Genomic DNA, 24,300 nt, shown 5'->3' with positions numbered 1-24,300 from the left:
TAGATGAGTGGTAGAGGGTGAAAACTCCCCTTCCTGGGCCCCAACCCACATTCTTTTTGAAATGAAGTTTCCTTTATTCAGTTTTAATAAATGGGATTCCCCTGAAGCAATCCAAACTCTGAAACTGTGCCACCATGGTGTCTAGGTTCCCTGTTGTGCACCATTTCTAGCTACATATGTTAAGTAGGGTGGCAAATATATGTAGGGTCAGTGAGCTTGAGCAAATCTGTTGCTTCTAGTGGTCAAGTTTGTGCTGGGAAGAACTGGAGAAACAACTACTGGAAGTAAGCCTTTCCTGTTCTCAGCTCTTCCAGCTTCTGGGAGATGTCTCACCTGGGAATAGTATCTTATTCAGTGACTGTGAGGATCAGCTTGTCTCCATAGTGTAAGTATATGTTTGCTGACTTTATGACAATCATACCAAAGTGATTCAAACTGTTCCTTTTCACTTAAATGGCAGATCAATACAGTACAGCTGACCCATGAATAACTCGGGGATTAAAGACAGTGTACTCAAATGAAATAAAAAAAAAATCTGTATAAAATTTATAGTTGGCCCTCTTTATGTGTGGATTTCACATCTATATTTTAATCAATGATTGGTTGGTTGCAGAACTCTCAGAAGAAATACACATATAAGTGGAGCAGCAGATGAGGCAGGAGAGGACTGCTTTGCCATGTGGGTTTCTTGCCGGCCAGCTGGGAATCAAACCCACACCATAGAGGCTGGGGACATCTTCACAGCACTGCGTTCAACCTGCTGCACCCCTGGGGGGGCCCTCAGTTGTCTATTTTCACCTACCTTTGAGAATCATGTTCTTCTCTCTTTTTCCAGGGTGTGAAACCTGCTTCCACTCTCAGTATTACTGTCTTCTCTTTGGAACACCTACATCTGCCACTTAAATACTTGGAGCTGGGTATATGGCTTTTCTGTGTCCATGTCCATCTACTATTCTTTCCCAGATTTTTTCCTAAAACTGCTTTTGGTAAACTGCCAAAGAACACTTCTTTGTGGCTTTCAGTACCAAACCCACTAACTATGAAGTGGGTCTCTGCGTTTGTGTGAGTTATACTGTGAAGCTCTGCTCTCCCCTGTATAGCAATGATGGGTCCATGGTACATTTCCCAAAGCATTGGCTGTGTCCACCTCAGCTGCACACTCACTCTGCTTGTGAATTTTCTGTTTCACCATCTTGTTCTGTTTTCTTGTCTCTTATTCCTGCCCATTTCTGTTCTTTTCCACAGGTGACAAAGGATAACATTCAATATCACTGAGAGGCCTAGGTTGAGAAGTCCCATTAATAATGATAATTGTAAACACTGGATGTATAGTAATTTAATTCAATCCTCATATTAGCCTGTGAGTTGGGCACCATTATGGTTCCATTTTAAATGAGAATGCAGAGACTCAAAGATTTTGTATTGCTGGTATAGCTCACAAAACAAGGGTCAAAGACAGTAATACAAATACAGATAGATTCACTCCAAAGCGTGAAACTTAACCCTCCACTGCCTTTTGTATACATCTTGCTGGTACTAAGCTCTGCCTAAGGTTATCTCCATTACATAAGCCTGCACTGTCAAAGAACAATGTTTAGTCTCTGCCATGAACATTTATTTCCTATTTCATGAATTTCTTGTTTTATCTCTGTTATCTTTAACCTGATAAATTTAGTTTGATGTTCTTTTTCTATGTTCTTGATTCTCAGATTTCCTTTTCTAATAGATGATTTTATAGCTGTAAATTTTCTCCTATGCAGAATTATAGATATAGTCCACACAACTTGATATATCATAGTTTTATTATCAATCAATTCAAAATTGTCTAATGCTATTTTGAGTTTTCTTTAACTCAAGCTTTTATAGAAGGATATTGCTAAACTTATAACTGTTTGTAGCCTTTTAAGTTACTATTTTCCCTCATTATTTTTTATTTTTTTTCACATTTTCTCCTTTTTATTTTATATATTACATCATTTTTCATTTTTGCACAATGTATGCATTTTCATCTTGGTTTTAGTACCCATACAGTTCCCACCCCCCTTGTTTTGGACTCAATTGGACCACCAGCTTCCAACATCCAAAAAAGAACACACTAAAGAGATGCCAGCCAGAACCAGTGATGCAGATGGGACTACATTAAATTACTTTTTAAAAATATGATTTCTAGCTTAATTTGATGATAATGAAGTAATATAGTCAGAATGTTACAGTCTTCTGACTTTATTGAGATATGATGTATGGTACCCATGGTTGACTTTGTTTAATGTATATGCTTTTCAAAAGAATGTGAATTCTGTAATTTTGGAGTTCTGTAGTCACCATATGATATTTAGATCAAATGTGGTCTATTGTCCAAGTCATCCATATCTTGCTATTTCTTACATACTTTTTCCATCAGTTAGTAAAATGGGTGACCTAAAATTACCCACTGAAATGGTGGGTTTGTCTGTTTTCCTTTAGCTCTATCTAGCTATCTAACAGCTATCATCTGTTATCATCTATCTTTTACTTATCTAAACTGAGGCTATATTACTAGGTGCTGCAAGTTTAAAATTGATGTGTTTTTTATTGGATGAACTTTAATGATTAGAAAATTATATTCTTTTGAAGCATTATTGTGGTCTTAAAAATTGACATATCTGCTATTCGTGTCAATATTTGTATTAGTTGGAATCTAAAATTCAATTAATAATGTTATGTTTTCTCTTAAATATTATGTTCCCTTGGAAGCTATTGTAAATGGAATTATTTTCTTGATTTCATTTTCAGATTGTTCATTTAAAAATATTTATTTATTTATACAAGCACTGGGTATAGTCAGAAGTGCGGGAGGGTGAGAGAATTCACCAGAGACAGAGAGGAGATCAGAGCAGAGCAGAGCAGAGCAGGCAGATTGACGAAGTACACTGCTGAGGGGAGCAGCAGGTGGCAGGAAAGGTCTGCACACCATGTGGAACCTTTGCCTGGTGGCCGGGGATCGAACCGGCGCTGCAGAGGCTGCGGGCAGCCCAGCACTGAACCGCTGCGCCACTGGGGAGGCCCAGATTGTTCATTGTTAATGGATAGAAATACAACTGAATTTTGTGTTTTGATTTGGTAGCTTTTTGTGTGGGGTACTTAGGATTTTCTATCTTAAAATCATGTCATCTATGAACAAGGATAATTTTTACTTTTTCCTTTCCTGCTTGAATATTTTTTATTTTTCTTACTTACCCGTTTCGGTGAGGCTTTCCAGCGCTATGTGGGGTAGAAGACACAACAGAGTCCCATGTCTGTCTCTCCTGACGATTCTGACGCAAACCCAAACTACCACCTGGGCTTCTGACGAACCAGCAATAGACTGGCATTTCCCCTCTTCAACAACCGGATAGAAGAGATGCGTAGGATGAGGTATAGGGAACATGTTGGGGGCTTCCATGTCCTTTACTGGTGCACCATTCTCCCCCAAATCTTCATATGTTTACCAGCCTGGAAGTACTCCAAAGGCCTTTTTGGACTTTTATATGGGATTCATTATATAAGTATGATTTATTAAATCATTAAATATAGGGGATTGAACTTGACCTCCAGTTCTTCCTTCAAATTTTCTCCTCCCCTGCCCAGATCTGGACATTATTTGACTTTAATCATATTAAATTTACTGGGATTTGTTATTTGACTTAGACCATGGTCCATCTTATTACATGTCCCATCTGCATTTGAGAAGAATGTGTGCTATTTGTTGTTGGGTGAAATATTCTGTAAACACCAATCAGATCAAGTGACTTGATAGTTTTGTATAAATCTGCATCCTTACTGATATTTTGTCTTCCTGTACTATCAGTTATTGGGATGGGATATTGAAATCTTCAATCATAATTGTGGATTTTTCTATTCCTGTTTTTATCAGTTTTTGTCTCATGTTTTGAAGCTCTGTTTTAATGCTCATAAACATCAAGAATTGATACGCCTTCTGATTAACTGATTTCTTATTATTAAATGATAATTATATTACCATCTGAAATCTACTTCATCTAATATCTTTCTTTTGATTGGTATTAGGGTGGTATATCTTTTCCATCTTTTTACTTTTAATGTATTTTTGTCTTTTATTACAAGTACATTTCTTTAAAAAAAAAGATTTATTTGTTTATGCATATAAGAACCGTGGTGTAGACCAGAGGTGTGGGGGAATGAGAGGATTCACCAGAGACAGAGTGGCGAACAAAACAGGCAGACTGCATTTATCTTTTTTGATTGCTGAATAATATTCCATTGTGTATACATACCACATCTTCTTGATGCAGTCACCTATTTTTGGGCATTTGGGTTATTTCCAGGTTTTACCTATTGAGAATAGTGCTGCAATAAACATAGGAGTACAGGTGCTCTTTCGAATCACTGCTTTTATGTCCTTTGGGTAGATCCCTAGTAGTGGAATTGCAGGGTCATATGGTAGCTCAATTTTTAGTAGCCTGAGGAATCTCCGGACAGCTTTCCACAGTGGTTGGACCAGCTTGCACTCCCACCAGCAATGTAGGAGAGTTCCTTTTTCACCACATCCTCTCCAGAATTTGTTGTTGCTTGTTTTTTTGATATTTGCCATTCTTACTGGTGTAAGGTGATAACTCAGTGTAGTTTTGATTTGCATTTCCCTGATTATAAGGCCATTCACAGCAACATTGATGGAGCTAGAAGGAATTATGCTCAATGAAATAAGTCAGAAGGAAAAAGAAAAATATCCAATGGTTTCACTTATAACTGGAATATAGGGGAACCAAATAAGACATCAGTGTGAAAAAATACAAAATACAAAGCAAAAACAGACAATTATAAACCAGAGACTTACTGCAGGGGAAAAGGAAGGAGAGGAGTGAGAGGGAGGGAGGGAGGAGCACAGGGGACCATGGTGATGGTGCATGGGTGCCTTGGGGAAGGAAATTCTATGGGGACTCAATCTAAGGGGGTGGGGGAATGCACATACTGTCTAAAAAACGTAAAAAATGATAAATGTTAAAAAAAAAGACAGAGTGAAATACACTGTTGAGGGGAGCAGCTGGCTAGGCAGGAGACGTCTGCTGGGCCATGTGGGGAACTCTCTGGCTGGGGATTGAACTCGTGCTTCAGTGGCTGCATATAGCTTCGTTGTGCTGTGCTTAACCCCTTGCACCACCAGGGAGGCCCAATATATGCCTAATAATTTTGATTTGATGCCAGTTATGAATTTGGTTTTCCTTTGTGCTTGTTGTTTGTATTCCTATGTTCTTGAAGACATTACTTGGAAACAGTTTGAGACTTTAGGGTCTTATTTTTCAGATTTGTTAGGCAGAATTCAAGTAGTGCTTAGCATGATTGTAAACATTCTCCATGAATGGGACAAGACCATTTTTACATTTTCTATTTAATTCTCAACCAGTAGTGAAATTTTCCTATCTGTTTAATTGAAATAGCTTGTTTCTGGTCCTGTGTAATCAGTGGACACTAAGACCTGTGGGTGGATCTATCCCTGGTCTCAGGGAACTTCTTCATATGAATATATTGATCAGTCTTCTGTTAGACACTTGAAGAAGACATAAAGCAGGTGTTCCCTTTATGCCTCTTTCCTTTCTGGTACTCTCTTATATGTTCTCCCACTGTATTTCAAACTCTAAACTTGTTCTCCTCAACTAGGGATGTCCACACAACTCTAGTTATGGTCTCCTCATGGAGTCATGGCCCGGATACTCTCTTAATGCAGCAATTTGGGATCATTGTGGGACTCACCTTGTTTATTTTCTGTCTTTATTGATTTCTGTGTTTTATGATTCTGTAGCCAGGTGACAATTCATAGCCAGAGGAGAAGTCATGTTAGGAGAATTACTTTTTTTTTAAAAAGATTTTATTTATTTATTTATTTATTTTATGGAGAACTGGGGTGCAGGCCTGAGGTGCACGGGAGGAGAGGATTTACCCAAGACAGAGTGGGGATCAGAACAGGTGGATCTATTCAAATGCACTGTGGAGGGGAGTAGCAGGTTAAGGTCCACTGTGCCATATATGGGTTAGCTCCCTGGCCAGGGATTGAACTCAGGTTGTTCCAGTGGGCCTTCATGGTGGGAGCATTGAGACCTTAACCCCTAGGCCACCAGGGAGGGCCCATATTAGAAGTTTTTTTTTTTAATTTTCATATATATATATATTCAAGTATGGTGACAAAAATAGTGTAACATTTTTCACTTTGCTAGAGCTGTTGTTACACATAACTTGAAATCAATATAAAATGCTTTCTTATTAGATTTCTATAAGGAATCTCTTTGTTATGAAGAAAACATGGACTGGGAATTCATCAGTGATATTATTTTCTATTTGTGAATAATTTACTCAAGTTTCCAAGAGTATCCATATCCAGGTGAGATTTTTGGAATTTAATTTCCAGGTCTTGGTTTAACTATTATTTGAAGATAAGCAAAATCTAATTATAGGATACTTATGCTTTAAAATGTAAGGTCCTGATTTATTTACAGATACAGTATTTAATTTAGATGTTTAATACTTTTTTATGGAATGTGTAACTTAATTTTCCATAGATATTGAAAGAAATTACAGATTACAACAATATGATTTTATTTGAAAAACAGATATCTTTTCAAAAAATTTTATCTAGTTGGTTAGATTTAGACATGGGATCAATGATGTAGTGTCTGATTTTTCTGGATTTTTTAGGAAAAGAAGTGATGTTTGAAATTAAAATCTGCCTTATTAACTACTGCTCTGCTATTTCAACATGTGTGCTGAAATGGAAAGTCTTATGTGTGATCATGATACAGAAAGAATTTAAAAACAGACTTGTGAAGTATTTTGGGTGGTGTAGAGTTTTCACACTTCTGAATGGATTAAACTTGTCTGTGAATTTGCTAAAAACACAAATGTCTGGACCCTGCCCAAAACATGCTAAATCTTGCCTTGCAGATGAAACACAGATTTCTGTATATTCAACACTCTCTATAATTGACTTAGGCACCTAAGTTTGAGGTCCATTCTGCTACATATTTCACTACCTTGGATTCATCACTCCTGTGGAAACTTTTAAACTCAGCTACCAACAGGCACAAAAGAAAGACAGTGGGATTACCTTCTGAAGTGTCAGTCATTGCTCATGTCAGATGTATAATAACCAACTTTCCTGAAAAAGTTCTATACTAGCTGTAAAGTGATATAAAAATGTATGGCACTATTACTACTCATAATACAAGTTATACTTCAACTGTTACTCATACTACTATTAATATTTTATGATGTCTCAGTTTCCAATAAAAACAAGACAGTTTTGTATTCTATTTTACCTATATCCAATTACTTGCATAGTATTATGCATATATTTCTATGCACTATTAGATCTGAACAAGGTTCATATTGAATTCCCATTACCAGAACTTTCTATTTCCTGGTGCAATTTCCAAGAAATGTTTTCAATATTCTATGTTTCCAAGTAGCTCCTCTCTCTCTTATGAACAATAATACCCTAAAATTAAGCTGATTTTTTTTTATTCTCAGATATATAATTCCTATTTGATCTGTCCTATATGTATTCTATTTTATAGCATATGTCCTAAAATGGGTTTATTTAAAGATGTTTAGAAAGGAATTCATCCTTTAAGACACAAATTGCCAACATAGGTAAAAATCTCTTACTGGTAATTCTGAGGTCTTAAAAGTCTAAGACTGAAGATTTCCTTAAGGTTATTATCACAACTCATTCAGCGGGCTCAAGAGTTACTGAGTCTATTGACCCATAGGTGAACCCATTCTCAAATTTCACTGCAGTAGTATTCATGAATTAATATGGGGTTGCCTCAATCTTCACTGGTGGTGAATAGGGAATCCTAAAGAGATACTAATTATGATTAAATCACAATAGGGTAGTTTTTGATGCATACTGCCATTTGGACAACATCTATAAACAATGCATTTGAGATGTGATAGGAATGTTGTCTTGATTCTTCTGGTTTAAATAGCAAATTTATTTTTAATGGTAAAAATATAAATAAAGAAGAAAATTAATTTAAAATGCAGGGAGCAGATTTTAACCTACAAATATGCAGCTGTTTTGCAGATTTTGAAAAATACATTCAAGTGCTCAAATTAATTTAATTCCTGTTGGAAAATATAGTCTCAAACATTGCATTTATGTTTTATCATGAGTGAATCTGCTTTATCTTGAAAATTTGATAAATTTTATTTGTTTTGAATTTATTTATTTTTCTTATATCAAAATAGTTTTATTATTTTTTTTTAGTGTCTTAAATTCTACAAAGGAACTTCTAAAGATGGAAAAGAAGTTGTGAACCCTTGAAGATGAACAAATAAACTTTCTTTTATCTTTTGTGGAATTTTGGGAGAAATTATTATTGCCAAACACTTTCAACTTATTTGATGTTCCCAAATTTCATAATCTCCCATCTCTCACTGAGACTATTCTGAATAGAAGTCATTTATGAATAAATCATTTAAAAAATTCAGAAGGAGACCCATGTGCTACTAACAATCAGAATCTTTTAGAATTCAGCAAAACCATAAAAAAAATACTCTTCAAAGTCTCTGGATAAGGGAGAAATCAATAAATATTTTCATATTTATAGAATAAATCCATTTTGAAATTTATCCCAGGTTACTGGTATTTTGGGTGTGTGGTTTTTCCAAAAGAGAAAGAATGAAATTGGAAACCCTGTCTATGCTTTTAAATTTTTCTGTTCCAGACAATGAGACAATTCTTAGTGAAAGTTTTAATTTTTCTCACTTGTTTCATTCAGATTGGTCTAAATCACCAACCATGAAAATAGATTTTGCACAATTAAGTGAAGCTATAATAAGTAATCTCTATGAACTTGGATATTTGAAGCAAGAACAAATTTTAGAAGCTCTGGACAGAGTCTGTGCTCTAAAGAATGCATCTTATTTTTTCTGAGCCCTTTCTGAATCTCAAAAACAAGAACTTGAAAATTATAACTTAAATATATGTAGATTTTTTTATAAAAATGTATTTATTTATGCATACAAGAGCTGAGGTACAGGCCAGAGATGTGGGGGGTGAAAGGATTCACCAGAGACAGAGTAGGGGACAGAACAGGCATATTGACTGAAATACACTGCTGAGGGGAGCAGTGGGAAAGACAGGAGAGGTCTGCTTCACTCTGTGGGTTGCCCCCCTGGACAGCCAGGGATTGAACTCATGCAGCGGAGGCTGCAGATTGCTTCATAGTGCTGCGCCACCAGGGAGGCCCTATATAGATGTTTTCAAAGACAAAGATTCAGCTTTACTTCTGCAAATTTATTCATCACTTTACCAATCTATAAATTTCTGAGCATAGAGAGTCTTTGCCATCTTTTCTTACAGAAATCTCAAAACATATTTTGAATATCATAAAGCAATTTAATTTCCAAAGCATCAGTAATGCATTTGCATTTTTATATGAGACCACAAACTTTCTTTGGGAAATTTCTGAAGTATCTTTTTGTCAACAACTGCTTTCAATTTTTAACTTTGTGGAGAATCAAGCCCAGTCCTTTATGTTGACAGAGGGCCCAGTATTGGAAGTGTTCCATGTTGCATTAACAGGCCTCAAACAACTCTTCATAGTAGACAAAAATTTCCGTAGTTCTTTGTTTCAATTTATAAGCCAACTCTTTAGCCTTAGATGATATATTGGTTAAAGTTGCTTAATCAGGACCAAGTGGAAAAATCCCTTTCCTCCATGGAAAGTGCCTTGAATCAGCTAAAGGCATTTCCATTAATCGTAAAGGCTAGCCAAGCATTTCTCCTGTTAATTATTCAGTTGTTGGGAGATCTTCATCTATTCTTTCCTGGACAGGGATCCCATCAAACTTCTAGGCAAATGGTAGTGTGTTCAATGAGATTATGTTCATTCACTGCACTGTTTCATGGCTTCAAGTGTGGACTCAAATCTGGGGAGGCATATCTTACACATTTAAGTTGAACATAGAAATTTTCACACCTCTTCATGTTGACCTCACTCAGCTTTTGATGAATTGGAAAGTGATATGAAGGTTTCTAAAAGCTGCCAGGGAATATTTCTTGCCATCACCCTGCTAGGCTTATATTAAACTTGTTTAAAAATGTAACTCAGGCTGACGGCTTCCTCGATTGGTATGATTTTCTGAATCTCAGGGAACTCTGGGTAGCCTTAGGTGATATATTGGTTAGAGTAAAGTTGCTTAATCAGGACCAAGTGGAAAAATCCCTTTCCTCTATGGAAACTGCCCTGAATCAGCTAAAGGGATTTCCATTAAACATAAATGCTAGCCAAGAGTTTTATATTCATTGCTTGATATCTTCATAGATTTAAGCACTACCTCAGACTATGTAGCTAAAAATACACATTTGGTAAGTCACTATCTTTCAAATAGCCTCACAGATTATGAAGTAGGGTTTCAAAGTGTCATCACCAAACTAAGAGAAACAATATTATTTCTTAGAAATGCGTCCCATGACCAAAATTCATGTTCCTGTGCTGATATTTTCCAAAACTTTATTGAGTTTATTTTGGAAGATGGTCTATTACATGTAAACACTTCCCAGAGGGCATTACAAATTCTGGTCATGTTAAAATCCACATTTTCGGGCCTCCGCTCGTGGCACAGGTGGTTGAGCACAGTGTTGTGAAGCTGTCAGCAGCCTCTGCAATGTCAGTTCTATCCCGGCCGGCTGGCAAGGGTCCCACATGGTGCAGCAGACCTCTCCTGTTGTGCCCGCTGCTCCCCTCAGCAGTGTATTTCATCAGTCTGCCTGCTCTGTTCCCTGCTCTGTCTCTGGTGAATCCTCTCACCCTCACGTGCATCTGACCTGTACCCTAGTTCTTTCATAAATAAATAAATAAATCTTAAAAAAAAGAATGAAAAATAATAAAATCCACATTTTCCTCAGAGGACACTTTTAACAAACTGAAAGAATGCATCGAGGGCCTCCCCGGTGGCACAGCAGTTGAGCGCTGGGTTGCTAAGCTGCCTGCAGCCTCTGCAGTGCTGGTTCGATTCCCGGCTGCTCCCCGGTCACCAGAAGAGGGTCCCACATGGCACGCAGACCTCTCCTGCAGCCCTCTGCTCTCCTCAGCAGTATACTTCGGTCCTTCTGTCTGATCTGCTCCCTGCTCTGGCTCTGGTGAATTCTCTCACTTTCCCGCACTTCTGACTATACCCAGTGTTGCATAAATAAATAAATAAATAAATCTTTTAAAAAAAATGCATCGAATGGGTAGACATCACAAGCCATCTGTATGTGATGTTTAACTCCAGTTTTTTGAAAGGACATCTTCAGGGTATTTTGAGGTACTTCAGAGATGTGGAAAACAAAATCAACTTTAGTTTAAAGCTTATTATTTATATGTTAAACATAATGGAATCTTGTTCTTTGACTATATCAAATATATATTGTGTGAAAAGTTACTTGAAAATGTAACTGCCTTTCTAAATATTGTACTTACTGCTGACCATGAGGAGGAAAAGTTACCAAAATTTGAGATTTTCTTTTAACTCTTTTGAATGATTCCACAAGCCAAATAAGGATGATTATTAGCAATTTAACAGGAGACTTTGACTTTGCATCTCAATCTAAGTGGAAACATTTTATTGACTTTATTCTAAGTCCCACGGAAATGTCAGGTGATATCCCTAAACAATTTAAAAATATTTGGCTGCATATAGTAGCTCTGGGGAAGGAAATTCAAAATTTTGTGAAATATCTTATGCTCAATAACCTGGAAAATAGCTCCTTTTCTGAAACTGAAAAAAATTAAATATATTTGCTACGGTCCAAAGGAACAAAAATATAAACAGTTTAGTCAATTCACTTTATTATTTAGCTAATTACCTGGCTGCAAACTTATCTCATAATTTCAAAAATTCATCAAAAACAATTACACATGGGGCCTCCCTGGTGGCGCAGGCGATTGAGTGCCTCACTGCGAAGCTGTCAGCAGCCTCTGCAGTGTGGGTTCGATCCCAGCCAGCCCCTGAGAATCCCACATGGAGAAGCAGACCTCTTCTGTCTTGCCCACTGCTCTCCTCAGCAGTGTATTTCTTCAGTCTGCCTGTTCAGTTCCCTGCTCTGTCTCCAGTGAATCCTTCCACCCTCCCACGCATCTGGACTGTACCCTGGTTCTTGTATAAAAATAATAAATCTTAAAAAAAAAAAAAAGCAATTCCACATGAAGTAATGAGAGCTGTGGGACTTGGTATTTAGCTGATGAGGGATCTGTCCATCTTCTTAATGCCCTCAGTTCATCACAATATTCTACAAGATCCAGATAAAATTCAAGATTTAAAAAAGATAGCTTCTTTTCTACGTACTTTCAAGAAAACAGACTTAGATCTGCTAGTAGATCAACTTGAGCAAATTAGTAAAAGCCTAACAGATTTCTTAAAAAAACATCAGTAGGTTAAATACTGGCAATATACGGGAGAACTTGCTTGTTGGTTCGATGGAAAAATTTGCGGACAGTTCACATTCTTGGAATGTTAATCACTTGCTAAAGCTTTCAGGACTGTTTCCTAAAGGTGTTATAAATGTTGTAGTTGGTTTATACTATGCACTTCCACATGCTGTGAGGCTCCTTCAGAGAGTTAATGACAAAAGTATCACAGAGGTACTCAAGGATGTCTAAAATTTCACACTCCTTAATGGTATAAGCATTTTGAACATTACCAAGAAAGACTGCTATTGTGATAAAAACTATTTTGGATACAATTGAATTAATATCAGGTAAGCTAAATTGTTTCAAATGCTTTAACTTGCCTTTCTATGATTTGGTGCAGGAATCACACAACTTCTGGATTTCAGAAGAATCCAAAGTTAAAAACATGTAACATCCATGAGTGCATGTTCTTCTTCCTTTTACAGCAAAGTGGGCATTATACTTCACCATCTCCATCTGTCTCCACCAGGAGAAGAGTCACAATGTTCAAATAAAAGTTCACCGATGGAAATAACTGAAAGAGTGGTCTGTGTAATTCATGAATTAGTGGTCTGGAATTCCATTCTTCTAGAGCTGTCTGAAATCTTCCATGTTAAAATTCCACTTACAAAAACTGCACAAGATTTTTGGCATAAGGTGTTGCCATGCAATGGAACAAAGAATGTTTGTTCAATAAATGGTTTTGCGAAAACTGGGTTGCTACATGCAAAAGAATGAAGCTTGACTATTACAGGCACAAAACCATGCACAAAATGCAACTCAAAATGGATTAAAGAACTAGACATAAGACTGAAACCATAAAATATATAGAAATAAATATAGGTGAAACACTACATGCCATGCATCTCAAAAACATCTTTACAGACACATTACCCAAAGCAGTGATGGTGAAGGCAAAAATAAGCAGCTGGGACTACATCAAATTAAAGAGCTTCTGCACAGCAAAAGAGACAATAACCAAAACAAAGAGAAACCCCACTGACTGGGAGAAAATGTTTGCCCACAACACTAATGATAAAGGACTGATCACAAAAATCTACAAAAAGCTGATGATACGCAACAAAAACAAAGAAAATAATCCAGTCAAAAAATGGGTAGAAGTGGGCCTCCCTGGTGGTGCAGCGGTTGAGTGCTGGGTTGCGAAGCTGCCTGCTGCCTGTGCAGCGCTGGTTCAATCCCCGGCTGCTCCCAGGCCACCAGAGGAGGGTCCCACATGGTGGCCACCAGAGGAGGGTCCCACATGGTGCGCAGACCTCTCCTGCTGCCCGCTGCTCCCCTCAGCAGTGTGCTTCGGTCCTTTTGCCTGCTGTGCTCCCCGCTCTGACTCTGGTGAATTCTCTCACCCGATCGCGCTTCTGACTGTACCCAATGCTTGTATAAATAAATTTAAAAAAAAAATGGGTAGAAGAGCTAAGAAGAAACTTTTCCAAAGATGAAATGCAAATGACCAACTGGCATATGAAAAAATGTTTAACATCACTTGTAATCAGGGAAATGCAAAAATGCAAATCCAAACTGCTATGAGATGCCATCTTTACACCAGTGAGAATGGCACATATCAAAAAAACTAGCAACAACAAATGTTGGTGAGGATGTGGAGAAAAACGAACTCTCCTGCACTGCTGGTGGGAGTGCAAACTGGTCCAACCACTATGAAAAGATGCATAGAGATTCCTCAACCTACTAAACATAGAGCTTCCATATGATCCAGCAATTCCACTCCTAGGTATTTACGCAAGGGACACAGAAACATTAATTCAAAAGGGCACCTGCACCCCTATGTTTATAGCAGCACTATTTACAATAGCTCAGCTATGGAAACAACCCAAATGCCCAAAATTACATGACTGGATCAAGAAGATATGATATATATACACAATGGAATATTACTCAGCAATCAAAAAGATAAACTCATGCAATTTGCAGCAACATGGATGGAGCTGGAAGGGATCATGCTCATTGAAATAAGTCAGGAGGAAAAAAAATACCAGATGGTAGTACTCATAGCAGGAATTTAGAAAACCTAAATAAGGGACCAGGATATAGACTAATTATAATAAATTAAAAAAATCAAAATCAACAAGTAACTATTAACCAGAGACACACTACTGAGGGGCAGGGAAAGGAGAAATTGGGTTCAAAATAAGGGGGTGGGATTGTATGGGGACAATAACCAAAATGAAAATGCATACACTGTGCAAAAATGAAAAATGATGTAAGAATTATATAAAATAAAATATATTAAATAAAAAATAATCAAAGCAAGGACAACATCTCTGAACTTTGTGCCAGTGGGTCCATAAAGCAAGTTCTTTTGCAAATCATAGAAACTTTTAAAAATGTCAACTTTACAAAAGTTACAACAGATGAAAATATCCTTGATAAAGTAGTTAGTTTAAACAAGATCCTTAACATTAATGAAGGCACAGAGACAATTTTTCAGAATAATATTCCCTTAAATTTGACAAATATAATAAATTTACTTTTTGGAGATCAGATCCTAGAATGTAGTATTTCATCCTTACTTTCTCCATTAATGGTATTCCTGACATTATAGGTAGACATTATAGGGAGTATTTAGAAGCAAACATTATAGGTAGTATTTTAGAAGCATTATCAAACTTGATTTAAAAAAATGAATCATCTAATGACTTGGAAAAATGTGGTTAGAGTTTGAACAAACTATGAAAGACCAAAACTATGATTTTGTTATCAGACAACAGGTCTCTGAAATTTTCAAGAAATTTCAAATTACTAATTCAGTGTCTCTTCAAAATATAACTTTGCAACTTGCCCATTATTTGGAAAGCCTGGATTCATCATCATTGAAGACATTAGAAATTATCAAAGGTTTTCTATTGGTCGCAAGAAACTGCTTCATGAATATGAAAATGAAACTTATTCCATATGATACAGGCATATATTCTTATGGCCAATGATAATATACTTAATGATGTTAATTTGTACACTAAAGATATTAATAACTTGTTTGGCTATCTAGAAATCATTTCTAGAGAAAGTCATTTGTATGTTGACATTTTTACTCATCTGCTAAACCAAGAACAACTAATTTCTCAGTTATTCAGTTATTTTTTGAACACATCTTAATTCAATCAGTAAGTTAGCTGGTATTGCTCAACAAGAGGCCTTGAATGTAAGTGACACTGATCTTCACGTAATGAATTTTATTAACCTCACCTTGAACCATACACAGTCAGAAAAAGGAGAGGGTTTAATTTTCCTTTCCAGAGGCATAGCAGATTCCATGGAACAACTTTTGAAAATAGTCTTCTCTTCTTTACTGAAAGACAATTCTGGAAACAAAATCTCTCTTTTGCAAAAAGAATTCTGCAAAGATAGTACTGCAGAGATCAAGTGAGTCTGCTTTTAGTCACTACAATATGTGTGGTTGTTATTCATTACAATCTGCTTTATTTTTTGGCATATATGTCAATGACTTCACTTATACCCAACACCTTTGAATGATCTTTTTAGTGAATTTTGACTTAATGGATATTTTATTAAAATCTCAAGGCAAAATAACTTTGAGGCTAGTCATCTAATTAACATATATATATGTATATATATATATATTAACTGCTGATGTTTTCATTCACTTTTGCACTAAGACAAAAATTAGAATTTTTACTTAAATGGAACTGAAAATTGCTTATTGTTTATCTGTATATGTATATATCATGATCATGACTTGAATTTTTATATTAACTGTCTAATCACACATGAGAGGTTTAAATATTTCATTTCAGTTAATCTATATTGATGTTTATATTTGGAATTGATAAAATTGCAAAATTTTATTTAATTTATTTATTAAAGATTTATTTATTTATTTATACAAGCACTGGGTACAGTCAGAAGCACGGGAGGGTAAGAGAATTCACCAGAGCCAGAACAGGGAACAGAACAGGCAGACTGACAAAATACACTGCTGAGGGGAGCAGCGGGCTGTAGGAGAGGTCTGCGCGCCATGTGGGACCCTCGCCGGTGGCAGGGGATCGAACTGGTGTGCAGAGGCTGCAGTTAGCTTCGCAGCCCAGCGCTCAACAACTGCACCACCAGGGGAGGCCCAAAATTGTAAAATTTTAAAACTCTGATAGCCACATCATGTTTTCTCATTTATCTTCTTTCATTTCTCTTGAAGTTGTCCAGTGAAAAGTCTGGAGAAAAATTCCAATGTATTCAATAATCTTTTTATAAATCAGGACTCAGTCACAGAAATAGAACAAGAAGAAGGAATTATTAAAAGGAGTAGGTTTCAACAATTCTGGAACCTGAAAAAGCAAGCTCAGAGGGTGAAGGACAGGCTGTCAGTCAGGAAAGTTGACAAGCAGGCTGGAATACAGTTACAACAACTTGTCCACATGTGATAGTCAAGAATGACCATGGGAGAAGTAAAGCATCCTATTGATGTTTGAAGTTGCTAGGTCAGGCAAGTCTAAAGTCTTCTTGGAAGGACTTCCAATCAACTAGGTAAAGCCCACTCAAGATACTGTGTCTTCCAACTTCAAGTTAATTATTAGAAACTTTAATCATCTCTGCAGAATTCCTTTCCAGCATTATACAGTATTTAGCTACCAAGTGGTCACTGACTTCTTTGACTCTCCAATCTCAAAGAGAAAATTGCTGTGTAGACCACCCTGTCCAGGAACAACAGGTTCTAGGGCAGTCACACAGCATACTCAAGCTGACACATCATAGAGCTATCATGACATCTAAGTTAATTGCTAAGAGTTTGAACTTTTGCAAAAATGTTGACTCTTATGTTAAGAAACACTTGATAGCCTTTGTTTCTAAAAGTGAAAGTGCATAGGTTTGAGGCATTATAATGGAATTATATAAGAAATTCTTTTACTCTTTTATTTGGCAGCAAAATATTAATTTTCATCTGGAATGTATTTTAACATGTCATTTTTCAATCAATGTTATCCTCCCATGATGACACAATTAAAAAGTGGCTATCATGTTTTAATCTTTTTAATGTAAACATGATATTAAAATCTTATATTTACAACTTTGCTTCAAAAGATAAAATGCTAGAAATTCAGAAACTGGATCAATTTCTTGCCTCCACAAAAGAAGACAGACTTATGAACATTTTCTCAGGTTTAAAGGAGAAGATATATCTGGCCTTCCCCTAGTAGTGCAAATGGTTGAGCACTGAACTGTGAAGCTGTCCGCAGCATCTGCAGCACCGATTCAATCCCAACCTGCCGGGGAGAGTCCCACATGGTGTAGCACACTTCTCCTGTTGCGCCTGCTGCTCCCCTCAGCAGTGTATTTCATTAGTCTGCCTGTTCTGTTCCCTGCTCTGTCTCTGGTGATTCCTCTCACCCTCCTACGCATCTGGCCTGTACCCCAGTTCTTGTATAAATAAATAAATAAATCTTTTAAAAAAAGGGAAACGATATATCATCTAATCAGTAGTTCATTAGACAATCAAAACTTTTGTTTTGATAATCCTGAGGGACTGAACTTCATGAAAGTTATATTTAATATTATTTTAAGGGATGTCTCAATGGAAAATAAGATTGAAAACAATTTGAACTTTCTTAAGTCAGTTGCTTTTCCATGTGAATAGTTCTGAGAAACTCTTTAAGCTCAATCAAGACCTTAGGTCTGCTCTTTACCTTATGAGAGAAACTTAATAGAGATAGCAAGACTTATGAATACTCTTTTAAATTCTCCTAATAAGGACTTCAATACCTTGTGTCCCATACTCCAAGAAGTTATACTTGCTAATCTAATTGATTTGCTGTCATTTATAAATAATTCATTCCCTCTAAGAAACAGAGCAACATTAGAAATTACTAAATGATTACTTGATGTGATCTCAAGAGTTGGTGGAGAAAGCCGTGTCCTGGAGCCCCTCTTATAAATGTCAAATACTCTGATCATGCTGGTGAGAGAGTGCTGAAATAAGAGCTCTTGCCATGTCAATCTATTTAAGAAAATAGATCAAGTCAAGAAGAGAAAGCAAACATCAGTTTTATTAGCAACAACAACAATGCTTTAAATTATGATTGGAGACATGATTTTTTTAAGCCACTTACACTATTATCATCTGCGTTTTTCCTCAGCATTGTTGCAATGTGTCAGGCTTTCCAGCACCCTGTGAAGCCCTGGTGATTCTGCAGAAAGTGCAGATGCTTGTTCTGCATGTACTCACCATCTTTGTGGGTGAGCTTAGCTCATTTACCTTTGCACTGCTTCAGAGAGCAGGATCTGTCACTGAGATCCATTTCTGTATAATAGTAACTGTTTATATTTTAAATGAACAAATTTGTCATCTAAGATTATACTTGCTAAATTTGTTATTACATATTTCATTGAAATCTCCTTTTAATGCCATTTTTGAAGGAAGCACCATAAGCTACTTCATAAGGTAAGTAGTTTATTTTAGGGCTTTCTCCAGTATGTAAACTGTATCTTAGAGTACTTATGACTGGAGTCAAGCTATTTATGTAATAGCACACATGCACACATTTCTTCTCCTTTCTATAGCCTAGCTTCCTGAACACAGCTGCACAGAGCCTGCTTGTGCTGTCAGATTTGAAGAATGTAGGAATGTTTTTGGCAGTGGAATGGGTACAGAAGAAGAACAAGAAAGATAAATGGAGAAACTGAACTTGGCAAGGTCAAGAGAAAACAGAAGTATGAGAGGTAAATTGAATGGACCTTATGTTTTTACTCCTGTGTGGAGCCAGCTAAGACTGTCCCTGTATCTCCCTGCTCCCCAAATTTATGGGGGCACAATACTCTCATCTCCTACCTTCACCTAATTTATTCTCAGATGATTTATTATTTAGTGACCATTATATTATTATTCTTAGATAAACTCCAGAAAGATGTTGGGGTGGCCCTGCTCCTGGTTCTCTTTGGCAGCCTGGCAACTACATTATTGCTCCTTGCAGTTCAACACAACTGTGACTCATGATGATGCCTGTTTATTGATCATCATAAAGTAGCATATGGGGATTGAAAATCAGAAGATAATAATAGATGGCTGTTGAATAAATAATTGAACATATATCAGGCGCCTTTTGTGCTCATATATATGCCCATTTGGATTCTTGAATGTACCATCTGGGATTTTACACTGACTGTTAAGAATGTTCAACCATGCATGGAAATAGATGGTTATTGTGTGTTCTGGGTGTAGTTGGTGTTACTCAGCCAGAGTGGAACTTGGAGGACACTGAAGAGCACAGTCTGCTTCTCCAGGAGTCACAATGGTTTGTAGTCACACCCATCATTAGAATGGGGTGTTACAGGGACCTGGAGTAGTTAACAGGTAGATGTGACAATGGGAATAGGAGCTGAGAATTCCGACCTGCTCCTCCCAGGGAGATCAGGAGAGGAAAAGTGAGCCTTAGGTAGAAATGAGCATATTAAATAATTTTTAAAACAAATTGGTGGTCCCTAGAAGGTAAGAGGGTAGGGTATGTGCAAATTGGGTAAAAGGAATGGGTGGAAAATAGACAACTTATGGGGGTCATAGTATATACAGATGTTAAATTATAATTCTGTATATCTGAAACCTATCTATGTTTGTAAACTAATATTACTTTAATTTGTTTTTGATTAGTAGTGAAAAAGAAAGCATCTCAGAAAAAGAAATAAATGCCTACCAAAGAAATTAGGGAGATTTAGGAGAACCTGTTCTTACTATTGAAATTCCTTTTTTTCTTTTTTCATAGAAATATACCAAAGTAACTCTCAACATAAGATATATTTTTTTTAATTTTTAATTATTTTTTTAAATTGAGGATTGGGATACCTCCATCAGGTAGTAACACAACAGTGTACACACCACTGAATCAGTAATATTCCACTACCACAGACCATTGTAATTCCTTGCCTCTTTGTTCTTACCCCTGCGCATCCTGTCTCCATCTTGGTGTTTCAGTTCTGTAGTCAGTCATCAAGACTTTATTTTTATTTTTTTTAAAGATATGTTTATTTATTTATGTATACAAGAGCTGGTATACAGGCCAGAGATGCAGGGAGTGAGAGGATTCACCAGAGACAGAGTGGGGAACAGAACAGGCAGATTGACTAAAATACACTGCTGAGGTGGGCAGCAGGTGAGACAGGAGAGGTCTGCTGTTCCATGTGGGTTGCTCCGTGGCCGGCCGGGGATCGAACTTGTGCTGCAGAGGCTGCAGATTGCTTCACAGTGCAGTGCTTAACCCCTTGTGCCACTAGGGAGGCCCAAGTCTTCATTTATAATCTTGTCTTTATCTGACTGTTAGTTTAATTACTTTAAATCCCACATATTAATGACACCATTCAGTGTTATCTTTTTCCTTCTCATTTATTTTACTTAACATTATCCCTTCAAATTCTAGCCATGTTGCCACAAATGGCATAAATTTATCTTAATACTGGTAGTCCTTAAAAAAGAATTAACTCATTTAAAGCATTAATGAAATGAAATAATTTTCCCTGAATGTTAATATCATAATTTTAAGGTTTTGAAGTTTGTTTTTTAAAAGCAAAATTTCTTGAGAAATAATAGTTAACCCCAAATTCTGAGTTACTATAAATTGCATTATGAAGTTAAAAAACACCCTCAAGTAAAAAACTAAAAGATATTTCAGTGTTGATAAGTGCTAGAAAGAAGATAAAATAGGTAATGTAATAAAAAATGAGGAGAGGAGTGGTGGGGTCCTTCAGGGTATACATCTGGGCGATAACATTTCAGGTGAAATCTGAACATAAGAAGGGACTTTGTCCTGTTCTCTAGAGAACCCCCACCCATGGCTCCCAAGATTGAGAAGCACTCCTAGCAATGACATGGCAGGCACTCAATCTGTATGTTTGGGAGGGTTGGATGGACAGATGAGTGAACACTGATATGAGGGGGATGCATTTTCATAGTTATTCCACACAGTCACTGACAGGGTTCAGGTTCATGTGTCACTTCAAGAGTCTGCAGATTACTCACCATCAGATGGTGGAGAAACTAATAATCATGTGACTTTTGTCAGGTTTAATTTTCCCTAATAATTTCAGCATCAAAATAAAACAGCACTTGGACAATAAGCTGAATTGTGACTGTGCTGATGTGGAAGGGATAGGTACTTCAAAATCAGACTGTCCAGCACCTGCTTACTGCCCCTGAGCCTCCGCAGGAGCTCTCTCTCAGCAGCTGTCAGACAGCTGCAAGTTCTCACTGTCCACAGTGCAAGTTGTGCATTATGCAAGTCATATGCAAGTCTGCAGGGGTCTTGTGCAAGCCAACAGAAAACTTCTCATTTTACAAGAACTCTTTACAAGTGAAAATTGGTAATTTGGGGAGCTAACAGCTTGGTTTTAATCTGCTCACTCACCTAATTTTTTTTTCTGTAAAACAATTTCCTTAAACAGAAGAATTGATTACTTTTATTTTTTTTTATTTTTAAAAAATACTTTCTTCCCCCCACCCCCTCAGGTTGAGTCACCATAGAATGTCCTTCCCCAGGACACCCGTGCACCATCACCACAGTTCCCTGTGCTCCTCCCTCCTTCTCTCTGATCCCTCTCCTTCCTCCTCCCCTGCAGTATGTCTGTGATTTATAATTGTTTTTGCTTTGTTGTGTTTTGTACTGCTATTATTTTTTATACTGATGTCTTATTTGGTTCCCCTATTTTACTGTTATAGGTGAAACCACCTGATATTTTTCTTTTTCCTTCTGGCTTATTTCACTGAACATAATTCCTTCTAGCTCTATCCATATCACTGTGAAGGGCATGAGTTTGTCGTTTTTGATTGCTGAACACTATCCCATTGTGTATATATACCACATCTTCTTGATCCAGTTATTTGGGCATTTGGTTATTTCTAGGTTTTACCTATTATAAATAGTGCTGCAATAAAAATAGGTGTACAGGTGTACTTTCTAATCAATGTTTTTTTGTCCTTAGTGGAATTGCTGAGTTGTATGGTAGCTCCATTTTTAGTAGATTGAGGAAACTCCCAACAGCTTTCCATAGTGGTTGGACCAGTGTGCACTCCCACCAGCAATGTAGGAGAGTTCCTGTTTCACAGCATCCTCGCCAACATTTGTTGTTGCTTGTTTTTTGATATGTGCCATTCTCACTGGTGTAAGGTGGTATCTCAGTGTGGTTTTGATATTCATTTTCCTCATTATAAGGGATATTGAACATTTTTTCATATGCCTAATGGCCATTTGCATTTCCTCTTTGGAGAAATGTCTTTTAAGTTCTTCTGTCCATTTCTTGACTGGATTGTTTATTTTGTTTTTGTTGAGCCCTGTGTGTTCTTTGTATATCTTTGTGATCAGTCCATATCAGTTGAATGGAGTGCAAAGATTTTTTCCCAATCAGTGGGGTGTCTCTCTGTTTTGGTTAATGTCTCTTTTGCTGTACGGAAGCTTTTCAGTTTGATGTAATCCCAGGTGTCTATCTTTGCTTTCATGGTCACTGCTTTGGGGGATGAGTCTTTAAAGATGTTTCTGAGATGTATGTCTTGTAGTGTTTTACCTATATTTTCTTCTGTATATTTTATCGTTTCAAGTCTTATGTCCAGTTCTTTTATCCATTTTGAGTTGACTTTTGTGCATGGTGAAAGGTTCATTTTTTTTTTTTTTTGCATGTGGAGGTCCAGTTTTCCCAACACCATTTATTGAACAAACTGTCCATGTTCCATTGCATATTATTTGCTCCTTTGTCAAAGATTCGTTGTTCATATAAGTGTGGCTTTATTTTGGGGCTCTCTATTAGGTTCCATTGGTCTGTATGTCTGTGTTTGTTCCAATACAAATTGTTTTAATTATTATGGCTTTGTAGTATTGCTTGAAGTTTGGAAGTGTGATACCTCCTTTCTCCTTTGTTTTTATCAATAGGTCTTTGGCTATTCATTTTTTTGTGTGTGGTTCCATATGAATTTCATCAGTATTTGTTCTATTTCTTTGAATAATGTCATTGAGTTTTTTATTGGAATAACATTTAATCTGTATATTGCTTTTGGGAGGATGGCCATTTTAATGATTTTAATTCTTCCAATCAATTAGTAGGGGATGTCTTTTCATTTCTTTGTGTCTTCTTCAATTTCTTTTAACTGTTTTTTTAAATTTTCTTTGTATAGGTCTTTCACATCTTTTGTTAGGTTTTTTCCCAAGTATTTGATTTTTTTGGTTTCAATTATAAAAGGTATGGTTTTCTTGAATTCTTCTTCTTCCGATTGATTGTGTATAGGATGGCTACTGATTTTTGTGTGTTGATTTTGTATCCTGCTAGTTTATTGAACCGGTTGATTATTTTGAGTAGTTTTTCTATGGAGTTTTTAGGGTTCTCTATGTATATTATCCTATTGTCTGCAAACAGTGATAGTTTTACTTCTTCTTTCCCTATTTGGATTCCTTGTATGTCTTTCTCTTGTCTTATTGCCCTGGCTAGGACCTCCAGTATTATATTGAACAGCAGGGTGAGAGAGGACATCCTTTTCTTGTTCCTGATCTTAAAGGAAAGGCTTTAAGCTTTATGCCATTGAGAATAATATTGGCAGAGGATTTGTCGTATATGGTTTTTATCATGTTAAGGTATGTTCCATCTCTCCTGAGAATTTCAAGGGCCTTCATCATAAATGGATGTTGGACTTTGTCAAATGCTTTCTCAGCATCTATTGATATGGTCATATGGTTTATATGTTTCTTTTTGTTGATGTGTTGGATTACACTTATCGATTTTCGGATGTTGAAACATTCTTGTGCCCCTGGGACGAATCTCACTTGGTTGCAGTGTACTATCCCTTTGATGCGTTGTTGGATTTTGTTGGCAAGGATTTTGTTGAGGATTTTTGCATCCATGCTCATTAGGGAGATTGGCC

The sequence above is a fragment of the Talpa europaea genome, assembly GCF_964194135.1.
Source record: "Talpa europaea genome assembly, chromosome: 11".
NCBI lineage: Eukaryota > Metazoa > Chordata > Mammalia > Eulipotyphla > Talpidae > Talpa > Talpa europaea.
This window is presented reverse-complemented; position numbering follows the sequence as displayed.